The following is a 17,100-nucleotide window of genomic DNA, read 5'->3' on the forward strand; positions in this document are numbered from 1 at the left end:
GCAAGAAATATATTCAAGACCCCCAGTGTATGCCTGAAACCATGGGTAGTATCCTATGCATAGAATGTTTTTTTCTATACATCTATACCTATCATGAAGTCTATTTTATAAATTAGGCACTGTAAGAGATTAACAACAATAACTAATAATAAAATAAGACAATTAGAACAATACTATAATAAAGTTATATGAATGTGATCTCTCTCCTGCAATGTATCTTTTTTTTTTAAGATTTTATTTATTTATCTGACAGAGAGACACAACGAGAGAGGGAACACAAGCAGGGGGAGTGGGAGAGGGAGAAGCAGGCTTCCCGCAGAGCAGGGAGCCCGATGCGGGGCTCGATCCCAGAACCCTGGGATCATGACCCGAGCAGAAGGCACACGCTTAACGGCTGAGCCACGCAGGCGCCCTCTCCTGCAACATATCTTATTGTACTATACTCACCCTTCTTGAGATTATATGAGATGATAAAATGCCTACATGATGAGATGAAGTGAGGGGAATAACATAAGCATTGTGACATAGTGTTAAGCTACTATTGACTTTCTAACAACACATGAGAAGGAGAATCATCTGCTTCCTGGGCCACAGTTGACCATGGGTAACTGAAACCACAGAAAGGAAATCTGTGGTTAAGGAGGGACTACTGTAAAGTGATGATTTTTTTTTTAAGCACACAAAATGTAAGAATTCCAGCCATCAGATTGAAGAGTATTATTGCTAGTGATTTAGCACAGTCAAATCTCAATCTACATTTTAATATACAGCTGGTCTCCAAAGCAAACAAGATATGTTATTTTTATATTCATTTTTCAAGTGATACTTCTTTATATAATTTATTTAGAGAAAATTAAGTAGCATCTGTCATTTGTTAAGTAAAGATAAAATCGGCCTTGGGGCGCCTGGGTGGCTCAGTCAGTAAGCGTCTGCCTTCGGCTCAGGTCATGATCCCAGGGTTCTGGGATCGAGCCCCACATCAGGCTCTCTGCTGGGCAGGAAGCCTGCTTCTCCCTCTCCCACTCCCCCTGCTTGTGTTCCCTCTCTCACTCTCTGTCAAATAAATAAATAAAATCTTTAAAAAAAAAAAAGATAAAATTGGTCTTTATATGTATTATAAATATTACACAACATATTAAAATATATTTCAATAAAATCTTTAATAATATACCTCTAAAATTGATTTTTAGCTTAAAATTACTCTTTCTAATTACTTTGTAAAATAATACAATGATTTTTTTTAATTTCTGAGAGGGTTCATGAAATTATATATTACTATGAAATGGATTTGAGTCTAAAAAGGTCAGAATGAAAATTTTTTTTAATAAAAAATAAATAAATAATTACAAAGTCAGGAACTACTGCTTGGCACCAAGGTATACTTTCTGCCACTTCAGGACGTTTCAGAACCAAGAGACCTCCATGAACAACTACAATAAGAAAAAAAAATCTGAGATCTTTTCCATTCCAAGGTTTGTGGTGGAGGGTTCAGCTTTGACTTGAATCCCTTACTGCACCACTAAGCACCACAGGGACACAGCTCATGACTTCATAGATGTGCTCAGCTGATGAGCTTCTCTATTAGAAGCTTCATGCTATTTTCATTTGGCTTTAATCCTTGATAGAGCAAGACAAAGCTCTCTTTGAAAAGCCAGGTTTAATAGAATGCTCATGTGACACATTCTCAGAAATGGAAGAAAACACTTTTACTTCCTTTCCTAGTTACCTAAGACTCTAGAACTTACTGTAACTTTAGCAGCAGCCAAAAGAAAGGTCTTTTTTCTTGACCTTTGATCCTTCCTTTTGTTTCTACGAATTTTCTCCCTCTTTCTGGCTATGGTATAAGGTTTTTTTCTCCCTGAGATTCAGCCCTCAAAGGAAAGCTGAATTTAGACAGGGTAATGGAGCAATCTAAAGAGCTCATTCGTGACTACTGAGCATTTGAAATATGGCTATGGTGACTGACAAATTAAACTTCCAATTGCATTTGATTTCAATTTATTTAACTTTAAAACTTACACTGAATTTAGCTATTGATGAATTTCGGAGTATGTTTGGAACAACTTGGGTAGCTGTATCTATTTTTTTCAACTGTGAATTATTTGAAATCTAAATGCACAACAAGTATTTCCAATGAAAATTCAGTCTCCAAAATGAGCTGTTGCTGTAGGTGTTAAATATACTCCAGATTTTGAAGATTTAGTACAAAAAATGTAAAATGTCTCATTAATAATTTTTTTCATTAATTATCTTTTATGTTGATTACATATTGAAATGATAATATTTTGGTTATAATGGGCTCAATAATTTATATTATTAAAAATAATTTCACATGTTTCTTGTACTTTTTAATGTGGCTACTAGAACATTTTTTAAAAGATTTATTTATTTATTTTAGAGAGAGAGCATGAGCAGGAGGGACAGAGGGAGAGGGAGAGAGAATCTCAAGCAGACTCCCCACTGAGTGTGGAGCCCAACGTGGGGCTCGATCCCAGGACCCTGAGATCATGACCTGAGCTGAAACCAAGAGTCAGACATGTAACCAACTGTGCTACCCAGGCACCCCTACTGGAACATTTTAAATTATATGTGTGGTTCACATTATTTCTATCCACTGGTGCTAGTCTACAGCATGGGCTTTGGTGTCAGAGAGAATCAGCTCCCCCCATTTGCTGACTGTATGACCTTAAGCAAGCTACTTAACCTCTTTAGGCCCGTGTTCACTCATCTGTAAACTGGGGGCCATTGTACTATTTTCTGAATAGGCCTGTAGTGAATTTAACATGAGGCAGTGAATAAAAAACTTACCACAGAGCCTGGCTCATAGTAAAATATTCTGTAAATGTTCACTTTTATTATTGTTGTTGTTGTCATTTTTTGCCAACTATCACCCAAATGTTTAGCCAAAGAGTGCCTCAAAATAATAACTGGTAGTCACCTATGGTTGACTAGTATCTCATGACCAGATAAAGTAACCTCATTTTCCAAAATAAAAATAGGAACTTAAGGTCAGATATAGGAGTTTTTCTCCCATTTTTAGTTTATTCACATGAAAAATCACATCATTTTAGTTTATGGAATGCTTTTACTTAAAACAATAAAACCGCTTGAAACCCAGACTTCCCTAGAAAATCCAGGGCATGAGGTTTTATCCCAAAAAATATTGGTGCACAGTATCTCAAAAAACCCAAAATTAGCAGTCCTCCATTTAGATTCAATTTTGAAGGCTAATGTTTTATTTATATCCATTTCTTTCTTCAGCCAGGATTAAAAAAACCAAATAAATAATCTGGATATACATTAGGAACTTCTGCTTCCATAAAGATGGAGATGTGCTTGTCCATTTTCTTCCTGCTAAGTAAAACTAAAAACTCTGGATCTTATATATAAAACAAACTCTGAAAGATTTCAGAGTAAGACTTTGAAAGGTAGAAAGAAGAAAGACCACTAGGGACCTTGCTAAGATGCAGAGTCAAACAACTGAAAACTAAAGACAAAGAAAAAATCTTAAAAGCAGAAATAAAGAAATGACACTTTACCTATAGGGGAAATAATGATTCTAGTAACAGCAGATTACTCATCAGAAATCATGGCAGTCAAGGAAGTAGCCCAACATCTTTCTGTCAACCTAGAATTCTGTATCCTTTTGAAAATATCCTTCAAGGAGTGCCTGGGTGGCTCAGTCGTTAAGTGTCTGTCTTTGGCTCAGGTCATGATCTCAGGGTCTTGGAATTGAGCCCCGCATTAGGCTCCCTGCTCAGTGGGAAGCCTGCTTTTCCCTCTCCCATTCCCCCTGCTTGTGTTCCCTCTCTCGCTGTGTCTCTCTCTGTCAAATAAATAAAATATTTAAGAAAAAGAGAGAGAGAACATTATTGCATAAAGAACCCTTTAAAAAAAAAGAAGAAAATATCCTTCAAGAATGCAGGAAAAATTTATCCATTCTCAAATGAAGGAGAACTAAGAAAATTTGTCACCATCAGACATACCCTAAAAGAACAGCTAAAGGAAGTTCTCTAAATGGAAAGGAAATGATAAAAGAAGTAATCTGGAAGGAAGGAAGGAAGGAAGGAAGGAAGGAAGGAAGGAAGGAAAGAAGGAAGGAAGGAAAATAAGTAAAAATATGAATAAATACAATCCTTCCCTTGAGTTTTCTAAATTGTTTGACAATTGAAACAAAAATGATAACAGTCTGATGTGATTCTAAATGTATGTAGATAGATTTAAAAAATAAATAAATGTATGTAGATAGACTGTTTAAGGCACTTGTAAACAGGTAGGGTAAAAGAAGAGAAAGGGAGGTACACTTTACTTAAACTGGTGTCAATACCAGTAGACTGTATTAAATTATGTATATATAATGTAATAGAGTAACCACTAAAAAAGCTATACAGAAAGACTCACTCAAAGTAATAAAGCAAAATTTTAAAAAATGTCCAATAACACATAGGAGGGTGGGAAAAAGAAAACAGAGAAACAAGTAAACAAACAACCAGAGAGGAAACAAAACAAATGGAAAACAAAAACCAAAATGGCAGACATAAGCTGCAACACATCAATAATTACATAAATGTAAATGTTCTAATACATCAATTAAAAAGGACAGATTGGCAGAATGGATAAAAATGCATGACCCAACTATATGCTATCTATAAGAAACTAATTTCAGGGGTGCCTGGGTGGCTCAGTCGTTGAGCGTCTGCCTTCGGCTCAGGTCATGATCCCAGGGTCCTGGGATCGAGCCCCGCATCGGGCTCCCTGCTCAGCGGGAAGCCTGCTTCTCCCTCTCCCACTCCCCCTGCTTGTGTTCCTGCTCTCGCCATCTCTCTCTCTGTCAAATAAATAAATAAAATCTTTAAAAAAAAAAAAAAAAGAAACTAATTTCTAATTTCATTTTTTAAAGGTTTTATTTTTTTATTTGAGAGAAAGAGTGAGAGAGAAATCACGAGCAGGGGGTAAGGGTAGAGGGAGAAGCAGACTTCCCGCTGAGCAGGGAGCCCAATGTGGGACTTGATCCCAGGCCCCTGGGATCATGACCTGAGCCAAAGGCAGGCACTTAACCGACTGAGCCACCCAGGTGCCCAAGAAACTAATTTCAAATACAATGATGTAGATAGGGTGAAAGTAAAAAGATAGAAAAAACATGCAAACATTAATCAAAAGAAAACAGGAGTGGCTATATTAATATCATGTAAAGTAAACTTCAGAGCAAAGAAAATTATCAGAGATAAAGACATTATCACATAATTATAAAATGGGTCAATCCACCAAGAAGACATAATTATCCTAAATGTGTATGCAACAGAGTTACCAAATAAATGAAGCAAAACCTGATAGAACTGAAAGAATAGGCAAATCCAGAATTATAGTTGTAGACTTCAACACCCTGTTCTCTGAACAACTAATGAAACAACTAGGCACAAAATCATCAAGGATACAGAAGAATGCAATAACACTATTACCTAGCAGAATCCAATTGACATTTATAGAATAATCCACCCAACAGTAGCAGAATACACGCATGGAACATATACTAAAAGAGACCATATCCTGAGTCCTAAAACCTACCTTAACAAATGTAAAAGAATTGAAATTACACAGAGTGTGTTCTTGAACCACAGGCAATGAAATTAGAAACCAACAACAGAAAGATAACAGGAAAATCTCCAAACACTTGGGAACCAAACAACACACTTCCAAAGACCCCATGGGTCATAAGGAAGTTTCAAGGGAAATGTTTTTAAAATACATTCAACTGAATGAAAATGAAAATGTGGGAGACAGCTAATGCAGTGCCAAGGGGAAATCTGTAGCACTTATGCTAACATTAATAAAGAAGAAAAGTCTCAAATCAACCACCTAAGCTCCCACCTCAAGACATTTTTTTAAAGCAAAATAAACCCAAAGAAAGCAGAAAAAGGAAATAAAGAAAAGAACAGGAATCAATAAAATTGAAAACAAAAATAGAAAAAAAGCTCCCTGGAACAAAAAGTCGGCCCCTTTAAAAGATCAACTGACAAAACTCTAGCAATGCTGACGAAGAATAAAATGAGAAAAAAACCAAACTGCCAATATCAGGAATGAAATGGGATATTGCTACAGACACTGGACATCAAAGTAATAACAGAATGTTACAAACAATTTTACACATACAAATTTGAGGACCTAGATGAGATGGACCAATCCTACACAAAGCACACACTACTGCAACTCATCCAATATGAAATCAATCATTTGATTAGCCCTGAAACTATTAAAGAAATTATATTTATAACTTTAAAACTGCTGAAAAGAAATCTCCAGGCTCAGATGGCTTTCCTGGAGAATTCTATCAAACATTTAAAGAAAAATTAATACCAATTATACACAATCTCCTAAAAAAAAATAGCAGATGAGGGAATAAATGGGTTCTTCATTCATTTAACTTGCCCTCTGTGCTCCACCACAGCTACCTCTTTTTAGTTCTGGAACATACAAGGCCCCTTCTCCACTTAGAAGAACAATCCATGCTGCTGCCTTTGCTCAAGATGCTTCCCCATCGGGCGCCTGGGTGGCTCAGTTGATTAAGCGACTGCCTTCGGCTCAGGTCATGATCCTGGAGTCCCTGGATCGAGTCCCGCATCGGGCTCCCTGCTCGGCAGGGAGTCTGCTTCTCCCTCTGACCCTCCCCCCTCTCATGTGCTCTCTCTCATTCTCTCTCTCTCAAATAAAAAAATAAAATCTTAAAAAAAAAAAAAAAAAAGATGCTTCCCCATCATGCTCTCTTTCACGCTCCCAGATTCATGCCCACTCACCCCTGACATCTCAGCTTATACAGCTCATGTGTTATTTCCTCAGGGAAGCCCAAAGGGGGAGGGGGGGAGGGCCCTGCCTTATGTACACACAGTCCCTGCTATGTTTCCTCTCTGTGGCACTTACTGCAATTTGTGTTCACTATTTGCAATGAAGTATCTAAGGTCTCCAAGGCTTCTCCAACTAGTCTAGGCTATAAACTATAAACTATATGAGGACAGGATACCAGACTGTTTCATTCACTCTCTATCTCTGGCTTGGAGCCCCGTGCCTGGGACCCAGACATCTAGGTCAATGTTTATTGAGTGAATATACACTCAGGGTCCTACAGAGAAACAGAACCAATAGGATGTGTGTGCATACACACACACACACACACACACACACACACATCTATCTATCTATCTATCTAGAGAGAGAGATTGATAAGGAATTGGCACAGGTGATTATGAAGACTGGATAAATTCCAAGATCTGCAGAGTGAATTGGCAAGCTGGAGACCCAGGAAAACCAATGGTATAGTTCCAGTGCAAGTCAAAAGACCAGCAGACCCAAGACCCAGGAAGAGCTGATGTTTCAGTTCAAGTCTGAAGGCAGGAAAAAGTCAATGTCCCAGTCCAAAGGCAAGTCAGGCAGGAAGAATTCTTTCTTATTCAAAGGGTCAGCCTTTTTGTTCTATTCAGGCCTTTAGCTGATTGGATGAAGCCCACTGACATTAAGAAGGGCAAACTGACTGGTCTACCAATTTAAATGGTACTCTCACAAAAATACCCAGTATAATGTTTGACCAAATATCTGGACACCCTGTGGCCCATTCAAGTTGACATACAATTAGCTATCACATTGCATTAATAATAACTGAATATTGAAAAAAAAGATTCGTTTGTGCAATTAATCTATCAAGCGTCACAGACTATAGTCAAACTTTACTTTTTTCTTTTGGCTGAAAAGTATACAGCACCTAATTCATCAGTGAACTCATAGTCATTAGCTAGGTTTTGGTCTTGAATGATAGATAACTATCATTAAGTGAGTATTTTTCTTTGTGTCTGTTATCTCTAATCCTTCCAACAACTCTGTCAGGCTCAGAGAAGTTGTATAACATGTCCAAGACCACACAGCCAGATATTGGCAAAGATATGACAGGGGCGCCTGAGTGGTTCAGTCAGTTAAGCGTCTGCCTTCGGCTCAGGTCATGATCCCAGGGTCCTGGGATCGAACCAGAGCAGGGAGTCTGCTTCTCCCTCTCCCTCTGCTGCTATCCCCACTTGTGCTCTCTCTCAAATAAAAAAATAAATTAAATTAAATTAAATTAAATTAAAAAGATATGACAGAAATCCAAATTTGTCTTCATAGCTCAAGATCTTACCTACTTATAATTGCTTCCCTTTAAGAAAACACAGCCAATAGAATTTCCCCAAATTGAACAACAATGTGTAGCTCAGCAATATTTTGAGCAAGTTATTTAACCTCCTCAAGATCCAGTTTCCTCATGTGTTAGAAAAGACTAAAAGTAGCCTCCTTAAGGAGTTGCTGGAGGATTAATGGAACTAAGGGCTGTAGAATTTAGCATAGTACCTGGACATAGTAGATGCTCAATAAATGTTAACTTCTAACAGCTGTTGCTCGAATTCCATTGGCTCATACTGGCATCTGCTCTTGCAGGCTTCCAAACTCCTGTAAAATCCTCCCAGAGTATTTCTGCTCACATGTGTTCACAATTCACTTCTCCAGCCACAACTGCCTCATGGCACCCACAGTGCTCTTCCTCTCCATCATTGCTGGCCCTCAACACATTGCATATGCATACACACATACACATTTTCCACCCCTCATAAAACAGCCCCTTATATTCCAGGAGTCCCCCAGGACCTGACCAGGGGTCATTATCTGACCTTTTTCCTTTCTTCCTCCTCTGAGCAGACCCTTTCAACCCCAGCAACTCTTGGAGGGTGAGGAGCAGGGAGAAAGGAGCAGGGCTTGCTTCTCATAAAAGACTGTCTTTTCTCCACTGTATATTCTTGTCCTAGATTAACTGACCATGTAAGTGTGGGTTTATTTCTGGGCTCTCTATTCTATTCCATTGATCTATGTGCTTATTTTTGTGCCAAAATTGTGTGTATTTTAAATTTGAAAAAAAAAAAAATTGTGGAAACCTAGCCTCTTATCTTTTGGGCAAAAATTCCAAACTGGCTTCTCCTGGGTTGATCTTGATAAATGTTCTGCTTTCCATACATGGCAGGGCAGGTGCTGGGGATTGTTTTTCCAGCCATGGTGACAGATTTGCAGTGGTTATCCACATCCTATCACCTGTTCCAAGGGCAGGTCAAGAGAACATTTTTTACTATGACTGGCCAGGTTAGAGTACAGGTTGAGACCAGGAAACAACGGAAAACAGACCAAACAATAAGGAGGTTGAACCTTTGGCCTTTCTCAACAGGGCCCCTGGCCTCAGACTTTCACCTCTGCCATATGGTCACACTGTGTGTGGTTGGCAGTCAATTCAAACACAATGACCAAAACTTCAGGGTTAACAAAATGAGCGTCCTCACTGCTATTTTGTTCCAATGGATTTCAAAACATTTTCAATTCTTATATACTCTGTATACACAGAAAAATTTCCATACACATAAAGTCTCTGAAAAGCAATACATATCAATTCCTGGAATGAAAATATGAATTTATCTCTTAACAATAATCCATATGAAAAATAAAACAATGGCCATATTTAAGGGAAAGTATTGCTGGCAGGTTGGGCTCCCTAGGAAACAGAATCAGAGATGGAGAATAACATGCAAGAGGTTTATTGGGGAATGATCCAGGCATCAACACCCGTGTGGAAACAAAAGCTGCCAATTGAGGCAAAGGGAGAAATTGAGCTGCAGGGCAGTCACAGCAAAGACCTCAACTGACCTCCCTGGGAGCTCCGGAGCTGGGATGGCCCTGTAAAGATGTCCCAAAATAAGGCAAGGAGGCTGAAACTTTCGACCCCCACAGCAGCCAGTCATGGGATTTTAGCTGTTCCTAGGAAAAGGTTATGATCTTGAACTATGTGGGTTTTCTTCAGCAGAGCTGGGGGAAGTAGGAGGACAGAGATGTGAGCTGTCAGCCAGTCACACTCCAGCTGCAGTTCTGAAGTGGGGCAGCTGGGCAGCATACCCCAGTGCCTACTGCACAGGAGAACTACATATTCTTTCATTCTCTCCAGGGAAATGTCTATGTACACCCAGCAGACAGTAAAGACTACTTCCTGAACAAAGAGTGAGCTATTAAAAAAAGAAAGAAAAAAAATCATGAACCATGGAACTTTTTACCAGAGGTAAGATTTCATGTCACTGCCAAGATAATGCAGCATCTTATAATCAGCACACAACTGATCCCAGCTTCCCCTCTGCCCCAAATTAAAAACAGCCCAGGACTGAATCTCATGCAAGTCACCCACACTCTCTGTCCCTATCCAGCACTCAACAGTACCTTCGCAAATGCCAATGACTGCAAAGTGAAATGTATTTCATACGAGAGAACCTACTACACTTACTCCATGTGACTCCAGCATATTAATTTTTATATGATTGCCAATGGATGGAATGAACAGAGGAAGAAAAATTTTATATGGAAATCTTTTTTTTGTTTTTTTGAGAAAGACAGAGAGTGCATGCGTGAGTGTGGGGGGGTGGGGGCGGGGCAGAGGGAGAGAGAGAATTCCAAGCTGGATCCATGCCCAGTGTGGAGCCCAACGTGGGATCTGATCTCACGACCCTGAGATCATGACTTGAGCCAAAATCAAGAGTTGGACGCTTAACTGGCTGAGCCACCCATGCGCCCCTATATGGAAATCTTTATGATAGACAAATGGTCTATTATTGGGTATGTCCTTTCAGCAGAGCTCAAAGGTCAAATTGTTGTTTTATCATGCAGTCTTCACACTTTGTGCATGCTAGAGACTCCCCAGAAGGATTACCCAAGGGAAGAAAGAAATTGTTAGGACCTGGAAGAACGTCTGCATCTCATTCTGAATGTTAAGAAACCATGTGTCTCTTCATTTAAAATGAGGAGAGTCAGTCTTCTATTCAGTTATGGTGTGATCATTTTAAATGACATTTTAAAATATATATAGTATAAATTTGAAGGGTGAGGAGCAGGGAGAAAGGAGTAGAGCTTGCTTCTCATAAGCTTCCAAAAGTGGACAGATAAAATGTTGACCTGTCAAATGTCAACCCCAGGATAATGACTTCAGAGAAAGTTGTGGGAAAAGCAAGTTCTATATGTACATCTGTCTATCTGATGTGACATCAATGATCACACTCTAGAGAAGGTGGCTGGATGGCAGAACCTATTTGAGGTGTTTTCTCAAATTCCTTGACCTCATTTATCCACCCAGCCCCAGGTTAATTAACCTGACCACACTTCTAAGTCTACATCTCCAGCAAAATTAAAAAGGAGAAAGAAAAGAAGGAGGAGGAGGAGAAGAAAGAAAGAAAGAAAGAAAGAAAAAAAAAGAAAGATAGATAGATCAAAATGCAGGTGAAACTCAAAGGTAGATGCAATAAACCCACTTAGCAAATAATCAAGTCATCATCAGGGTCCTGCATTTCTTTTTTCCATAGGTGTAAGTATAATACTCTTGCCTCCTGGTCTGTGGGCTGACCAGGTTCTTCGGGCCCTTCCAACCAATTTCTTCCAGAGGCTCTATCTGATACCTTGCACACAGACCAAGGTGTCTGCCTTCCTGAGGTAAACACATTCCTGAAAAGTTATATGTGAACACAATGTTTGTAGAACAAATAATACTTTTCCACTGACTTTTATTCTGATCCGAAAACACTGATCCATAGTGTTTTTTGTCATCATTTCTAATCTCTCTCTTGTGACAAGTGAGTCACTCGTAAAGTGAAGAATTCTTTTTAAAGTGAGCAATTGCCCCCACCTAAAATGGCTTTCCCCTTGCGGTCCCAAAGGAGTTCAAACCTGAACTCACCTCCTTGCCTGCAGCTGCCAGCCCTGACAATGCAAACCTCACTCTCTACTTTGCTTAGTGCCCCACCTTGGCTGTATTGGTCTGCTAGGACTGCCATAAAAATGCAGACTGGATGGCTTAAACAATAGAAATTTATTATCTCACAATTCTGGAGGCTAGACATCCAAGATCAAAGTGCAGGCAGGACTAGTTTCTTTGGAGGCCTCTCTCTGTCACTTACAGATGGCCATCTTCCCCTGTGTCTTCACATGGTCTTCCCTCTCTGCTTCTCTGTATCCAGATTTCTTCTTCTCACAAGGACACCAGTCATAATGGATTAGGACCTACCCATATGACCTCATTTTACCTTAATTACCTCTTTAAATACAGTCACATCCTGAGGTACTGAGGTCAGGACTTGAACATAGGAATTCTGGTGGAACACAATTTAGCCCATAGCTTTGGCTAAATAAAAAATATATTTGAATATCCTTCTGCATAAGAAGAGAGAGGGAAAAGATCATTTATAAATATCTTCCAAAGTTAAGAATTACTCGGTAAAAAGTTAGCTTCTTTTGGGCATCTCATCTCTTCCCTTCTCTGGATAACCATAATGCAGTGGTTCCCAAACGGGATGGTGCAGCAGAATCACCTGGACTGTTGAGTAAACACAGATCACCTGCCCCCACCCCCAGAGTTTCTGGTCTACAAGGCCTGGAGTGACCCTGAGAATTTGCATTTCTAAGAAGAGGTGCTGTGGACTACACATGGAGGTGGGCGGGGCTGAGGAGAAGGAGAAGCAGACTCTCCGCTGAGCAGGGAGCCCGACATGGGCTCGATCCCAGGACCCTGAGATCATGACCTGAGCCAAAGGCAGACGCTTAACCAACTGAGCCACCCAGGCGCCCCGAAGACATTCTCTTGAGCACCCCCCAACACACTCATAGTCTAGTAAGCGGAAGCACGACCGTTGTCCTTATTTTAGAGAGGAGGCAAGTCTGACTCAGGGTACAGGCTTGCTCAATGTTGCACAGTTAATTAATGGCAGAGCCATCTGTTGGTCTTGTTCTCTCCATTAGCCCGCAACCATCAGGATCAGAGAGGAAACAGAATGAAGGCTAACTGGGTTTTTCCCAGTATATAAAAATATCACTACTAAGAATGATAATGGCTATTCTCTGCTAAGTGTTCATTATTTCCAGATGCTGCTGCGTTTCACTTCTATTATGTAATTTAATTCACTCAACCATAAGAAGTAGGTACTATTATTAATGCCCACTTTACAGATAAGGAAATTGAGGCTCACGATGTTTGAGAAACATATCCAAGGTCACATAATAAAAAATCAGTGAAGCCTGGACGCAAACCCAGATGAGTCTGATCGTGGAGCCTATGTTTTTGGACACTACTCTTGTAGAAGGGGAATCAACAGCCTTTTCTAAACTCTCATTACCTTTTGGTTCCTGGTAATCTGTGTCAAGAGCTGGGCTTTGTGATGAGAATGGAGATGAGCAGAGAGAGTGAGCAGCTAACCCAATGTCAAAGCTGGTGGTAGGGGAAGGCGGCTAGACCGCCCTGGTAAATGAAGGACAGGAGCCGGGGGACACAAGGGTCTGGAAACTTCCTTGTCGAACACAAAGCTAACCAGGTGGGTAAGTTTTGCTCCAATTTTAATGAATCAAGTTTCCCTTACTTCTGAATGCTTGCTTAGTATTACTCCCCCCTTTTCCTTGCATACAGTGTCTAGTCTGCCTTTTTCCATAAGCTGTTTTCCTTTACCCGCTGCTCCTATTTCCTTTAAAGTTTCTAAAGGGGTACGGGTTTTGAGAGCTCCAAGGGCTACATGTACATTTCACCTATAGTGGGTTTTCTTCATTTCTCTCCTTCCCTCCCCACAAGAGACACCAAAGAACTCATCATTAGGCTAATAGGTAACCCCAGGCTTTGTGGCTGGCCTCCCAGGTAAATACTTTATTTGGTTCCCATGTCATATCCCTTTTCAGATTCTGGAAGTCTGTGACTCATGTGCACATGGCATTCCCATATCGGCTCTCTTGGTTGCCCACCTCCTAATGAAAGCTTCATTTGGCATAGATAAAGAGTTAATTGAATAAGAGGGAACCTTTTCTGGTGTCTCTTCTGAGCCAGGAGGTGTGCTAATGATTTATATATGCTTCTTGACCATGCTTTCCCAGCACATCGATGAGGTTGGTATCATTCCCCTTTACAGAAGAGCAAGGACGGGGGTTACAGAAGACCCAGGCAGCACAGCCTGTCCATAGCAGCACCAAGATGCAGACCTGGGGCTTCCTCACTCTGGTGCCCATCTCTTTCCTCTATTTATCCTAAAGAGAACTTGTTTCACCAGACACCACAAAGGCGACTCTGACCCCCACCACTACTCCTCTTGGGCGTTTCAGTATATTCTGCAGTCCCTCTCCTGGGCTGAAAGGAAAGCCCAAATCCTCAGTGACTTTACAATACCAGAGGATCATTCAACTCCTTCCAGTTCAACAAGTATTTATTGACTATCTACTCAGTGCCTCACTTTGCACTGGAATCAACAGCTCTAGGGCCCATGGTCTATAGGGAAGATAGGTGTTATGGACTGAATGTTTGTGTCCCCCCCCCCCAAATTCATATGTTGAAGGCCTAACCAAAGCAAAGATATCTGAAGAGGAGGCCTTTGAGAATATAGGTGTAGATGAAGTCATGCGGGTGGGCCTTCATGATGTGATTAGTGCCCTTAATAGAAGCGGAGCTCTCTCCTTCTTGAGCACACAGGGGAGGTCAGGTGAACACACAGTGAGAAGGCAGCCATCTGCAAGCCAGAGGGGAGCCCCTGTCAAGAACTGAATCTGCTGGCACCCTGATATTAAACTTCCCAACCTCCAGAACCATGATAAATAAATAAATGTTAGTTGCTTAAGCCACCCAGTCTACGGTATTTTGTTATAGCAACCCTTGACTAAGACAAGGGGAGAGTGGAAATGTTAGGCTTGCAGGTGATTCAGTTCCCAGGCTGGGTCCTTGGGGCAGATATGGGAGCGGCAGATGAAGGGAGAGCTCTCTGATGGACCATTTGGAAGTGTGCTACCTCTGGTAAAGTCCACTCAATCAAAGTAGGGAATTGTGTCACTTTCACCTGGGAAGTCACGCTCCTCCCAGCCCTTTGCCATTAAAGAGTAAGTTTACAGGAGGAAAATAGTTGCTGACCACCCAGGAGAGCTCTCCCAGAGGGGTTTCTGAAATCTCTGTGATGTGTTTATTTAATAACTAACATCATGTTTTCTATGTTAATTACATATTAGAAAGTGAAAGACTTCATCAAAATAAGGAATCGTCTGTTAAGTGTGATGTGTAAGATATCAGAGCCAGACTCCTACATTGAAATCCTGCCTCCACGACATACCAGCTGTGTGTCCTTGGGCAGCCTGCCCAACCTCTCTGTGCCAAAGTGTCCTTAACCCTAAAATAGGGCTCACAAAAGTATCTACCTCATGAAGCTATCATGAGGATTAAATGAGTTAATACACAAAGCTTTTAAAACAATGCTTGATACATAGGTGAATCTCAATATATATCATATGTAATATATAAATATATATGCATACAAAGAAATTATGTGCAGAGAATCTTCATAGTTACAGAAACAATATGAGCCAATGTTGTCCTTATTGTACCTATAGTCCCTCAGCCCTATTTTCCATGTAATGTGACACAGTCCCCATGTTTGACAATTTGAGTAAGGCGATGTTGGATTAACGGTTAGGCCACCTGAAGGGTGTTATTAACTCCTTGTGAAATGAAATCATTGAAATCAAGGACCTTAGAGGTAGAATAGCAAGTATGGGAAATGAGGACATGTTCCTCTTGTTTCTTTTTGCCTGTTCCCTATTGGGAGTTTGGCACAAAGAAATGTAATTCAGTTTCTTGCCAAGTTCATGCTTCTTTTCAGTACAACAGTCAATGTGGTGGGCCTTGACCATTAGGGATGCATCAAGCCAGACTCCCGCCCCAAGGAGCTTCTGACTTGGCAGTTGGCAACCCAGTATACAACAACTGTAAGGTGTCTCGATTGGTCCTAGGTGGCATGGGAACAGATGCATTTCCACAAGGAAAGATCAAAGTGGAGGATCAGGTGAAATCATATTCATACCTTCAGGGCTCTTCATGTATTCTTTTCTGATAGAGCACATACTCAGTGTCAAGCATGTGTCTAAGTACTTTACCCATATTAACTCATTTTAGCTTATAAGAAGTCTATGAGAAGATGCTAGTGTGCATCATAAAGTACAATGTAAAATGTAAACTGCAGAAAAAATAATGTAAACTGCAAAATGTGTTGAAAATATTGAGACTTAACAAGCTGCAGTTAAGAGACAGAGGAACTGAATTCAGACACAATACTCTCATCCAAGCTCAGAATTATGAAAAAAAAGTCATAATCTCACAAAAATGCCTCAAGTTTCATTCTACTTCTGAAGTGGATCATGGAAGCCATGAAATCCAGGACCATTAAAAATAATAATAATTGGATTAATAGATAGAATTTCTTGAACATCTATTGTGTTCCAAATTTGCATATTTTTAATATTTATGCATAGCCTAGCACTTAGGAACACACTCGACTCACACTGCTTTGATATCTCAGGTCTGTATTTACTAGCTTTGGAACATTGGGAAAATTTCTTAACTTCTCCATGTCTTGGTTTTCTCATCTGTAAAATAGGGATGATAATTGTACTCACCTCATAGGGTTGTTGTAGTATTCATTAAGTTAATATATGTAAAACACTCAGGGTGCCTGGGTGGCTCAGTCGTTAAGCATCTGCCTTTGGCTCAGGTCATGATCCCAGGGTCCTGGGATCAAGCCCCGCATTGGGCTCCCTGCTCAGCAGGAAGCCTGCTTCTCCCTCTCCCACTCCCCCTGCTTGTGTTCCCTCTCTCGCTGTCTCTCTCTCTGTCAAATAAATAAATAAAATCTTAAAAAAAAAAATATATATATATATATGTAAAACACTCAATAGTGCCTAACAGAGCAAGAGAAGTGCTTGTTGTTATTAAAATCTCACAACAGCCTTGTTGTTACTACATAGTTTCATACATGAGGAAATAGAGCTTGGCTGGTTAAGGGTTAAGTCAGCTTGCCCCAGGTGACCCACCCAGAACTTGGCATGGTAGGGATTCAAACCTAGGTGTGTCAGCTTCTAGACCCTGGCTCTGAATGAGCCCACAGTGACCTTTACCTCACTGTAGCAGAGGAAAGTCAAACACAAGCTGACGAAGGCTATGGTCTCATGGTGCACTGTAAGCCCAAAACAAGGCCATTGCCCTGGGCATGCTCAGTTGCA

Source organism: Phoca vitulina, unplaced genomic scaffold (assembly GCF_004348235.1).
Source record: "Phoca vitulina isolate PV1807 unplaced genomic scaffold, GSC_HSeal_1.0 scaffold19, whole genome shotgun sequence".
Classification (NCBI taxonomy): Eukaryota; Metazoa; Chordata; class Mammalia; order Carnivora; family Phocidae; genus Phoca; species Phoca vitulina.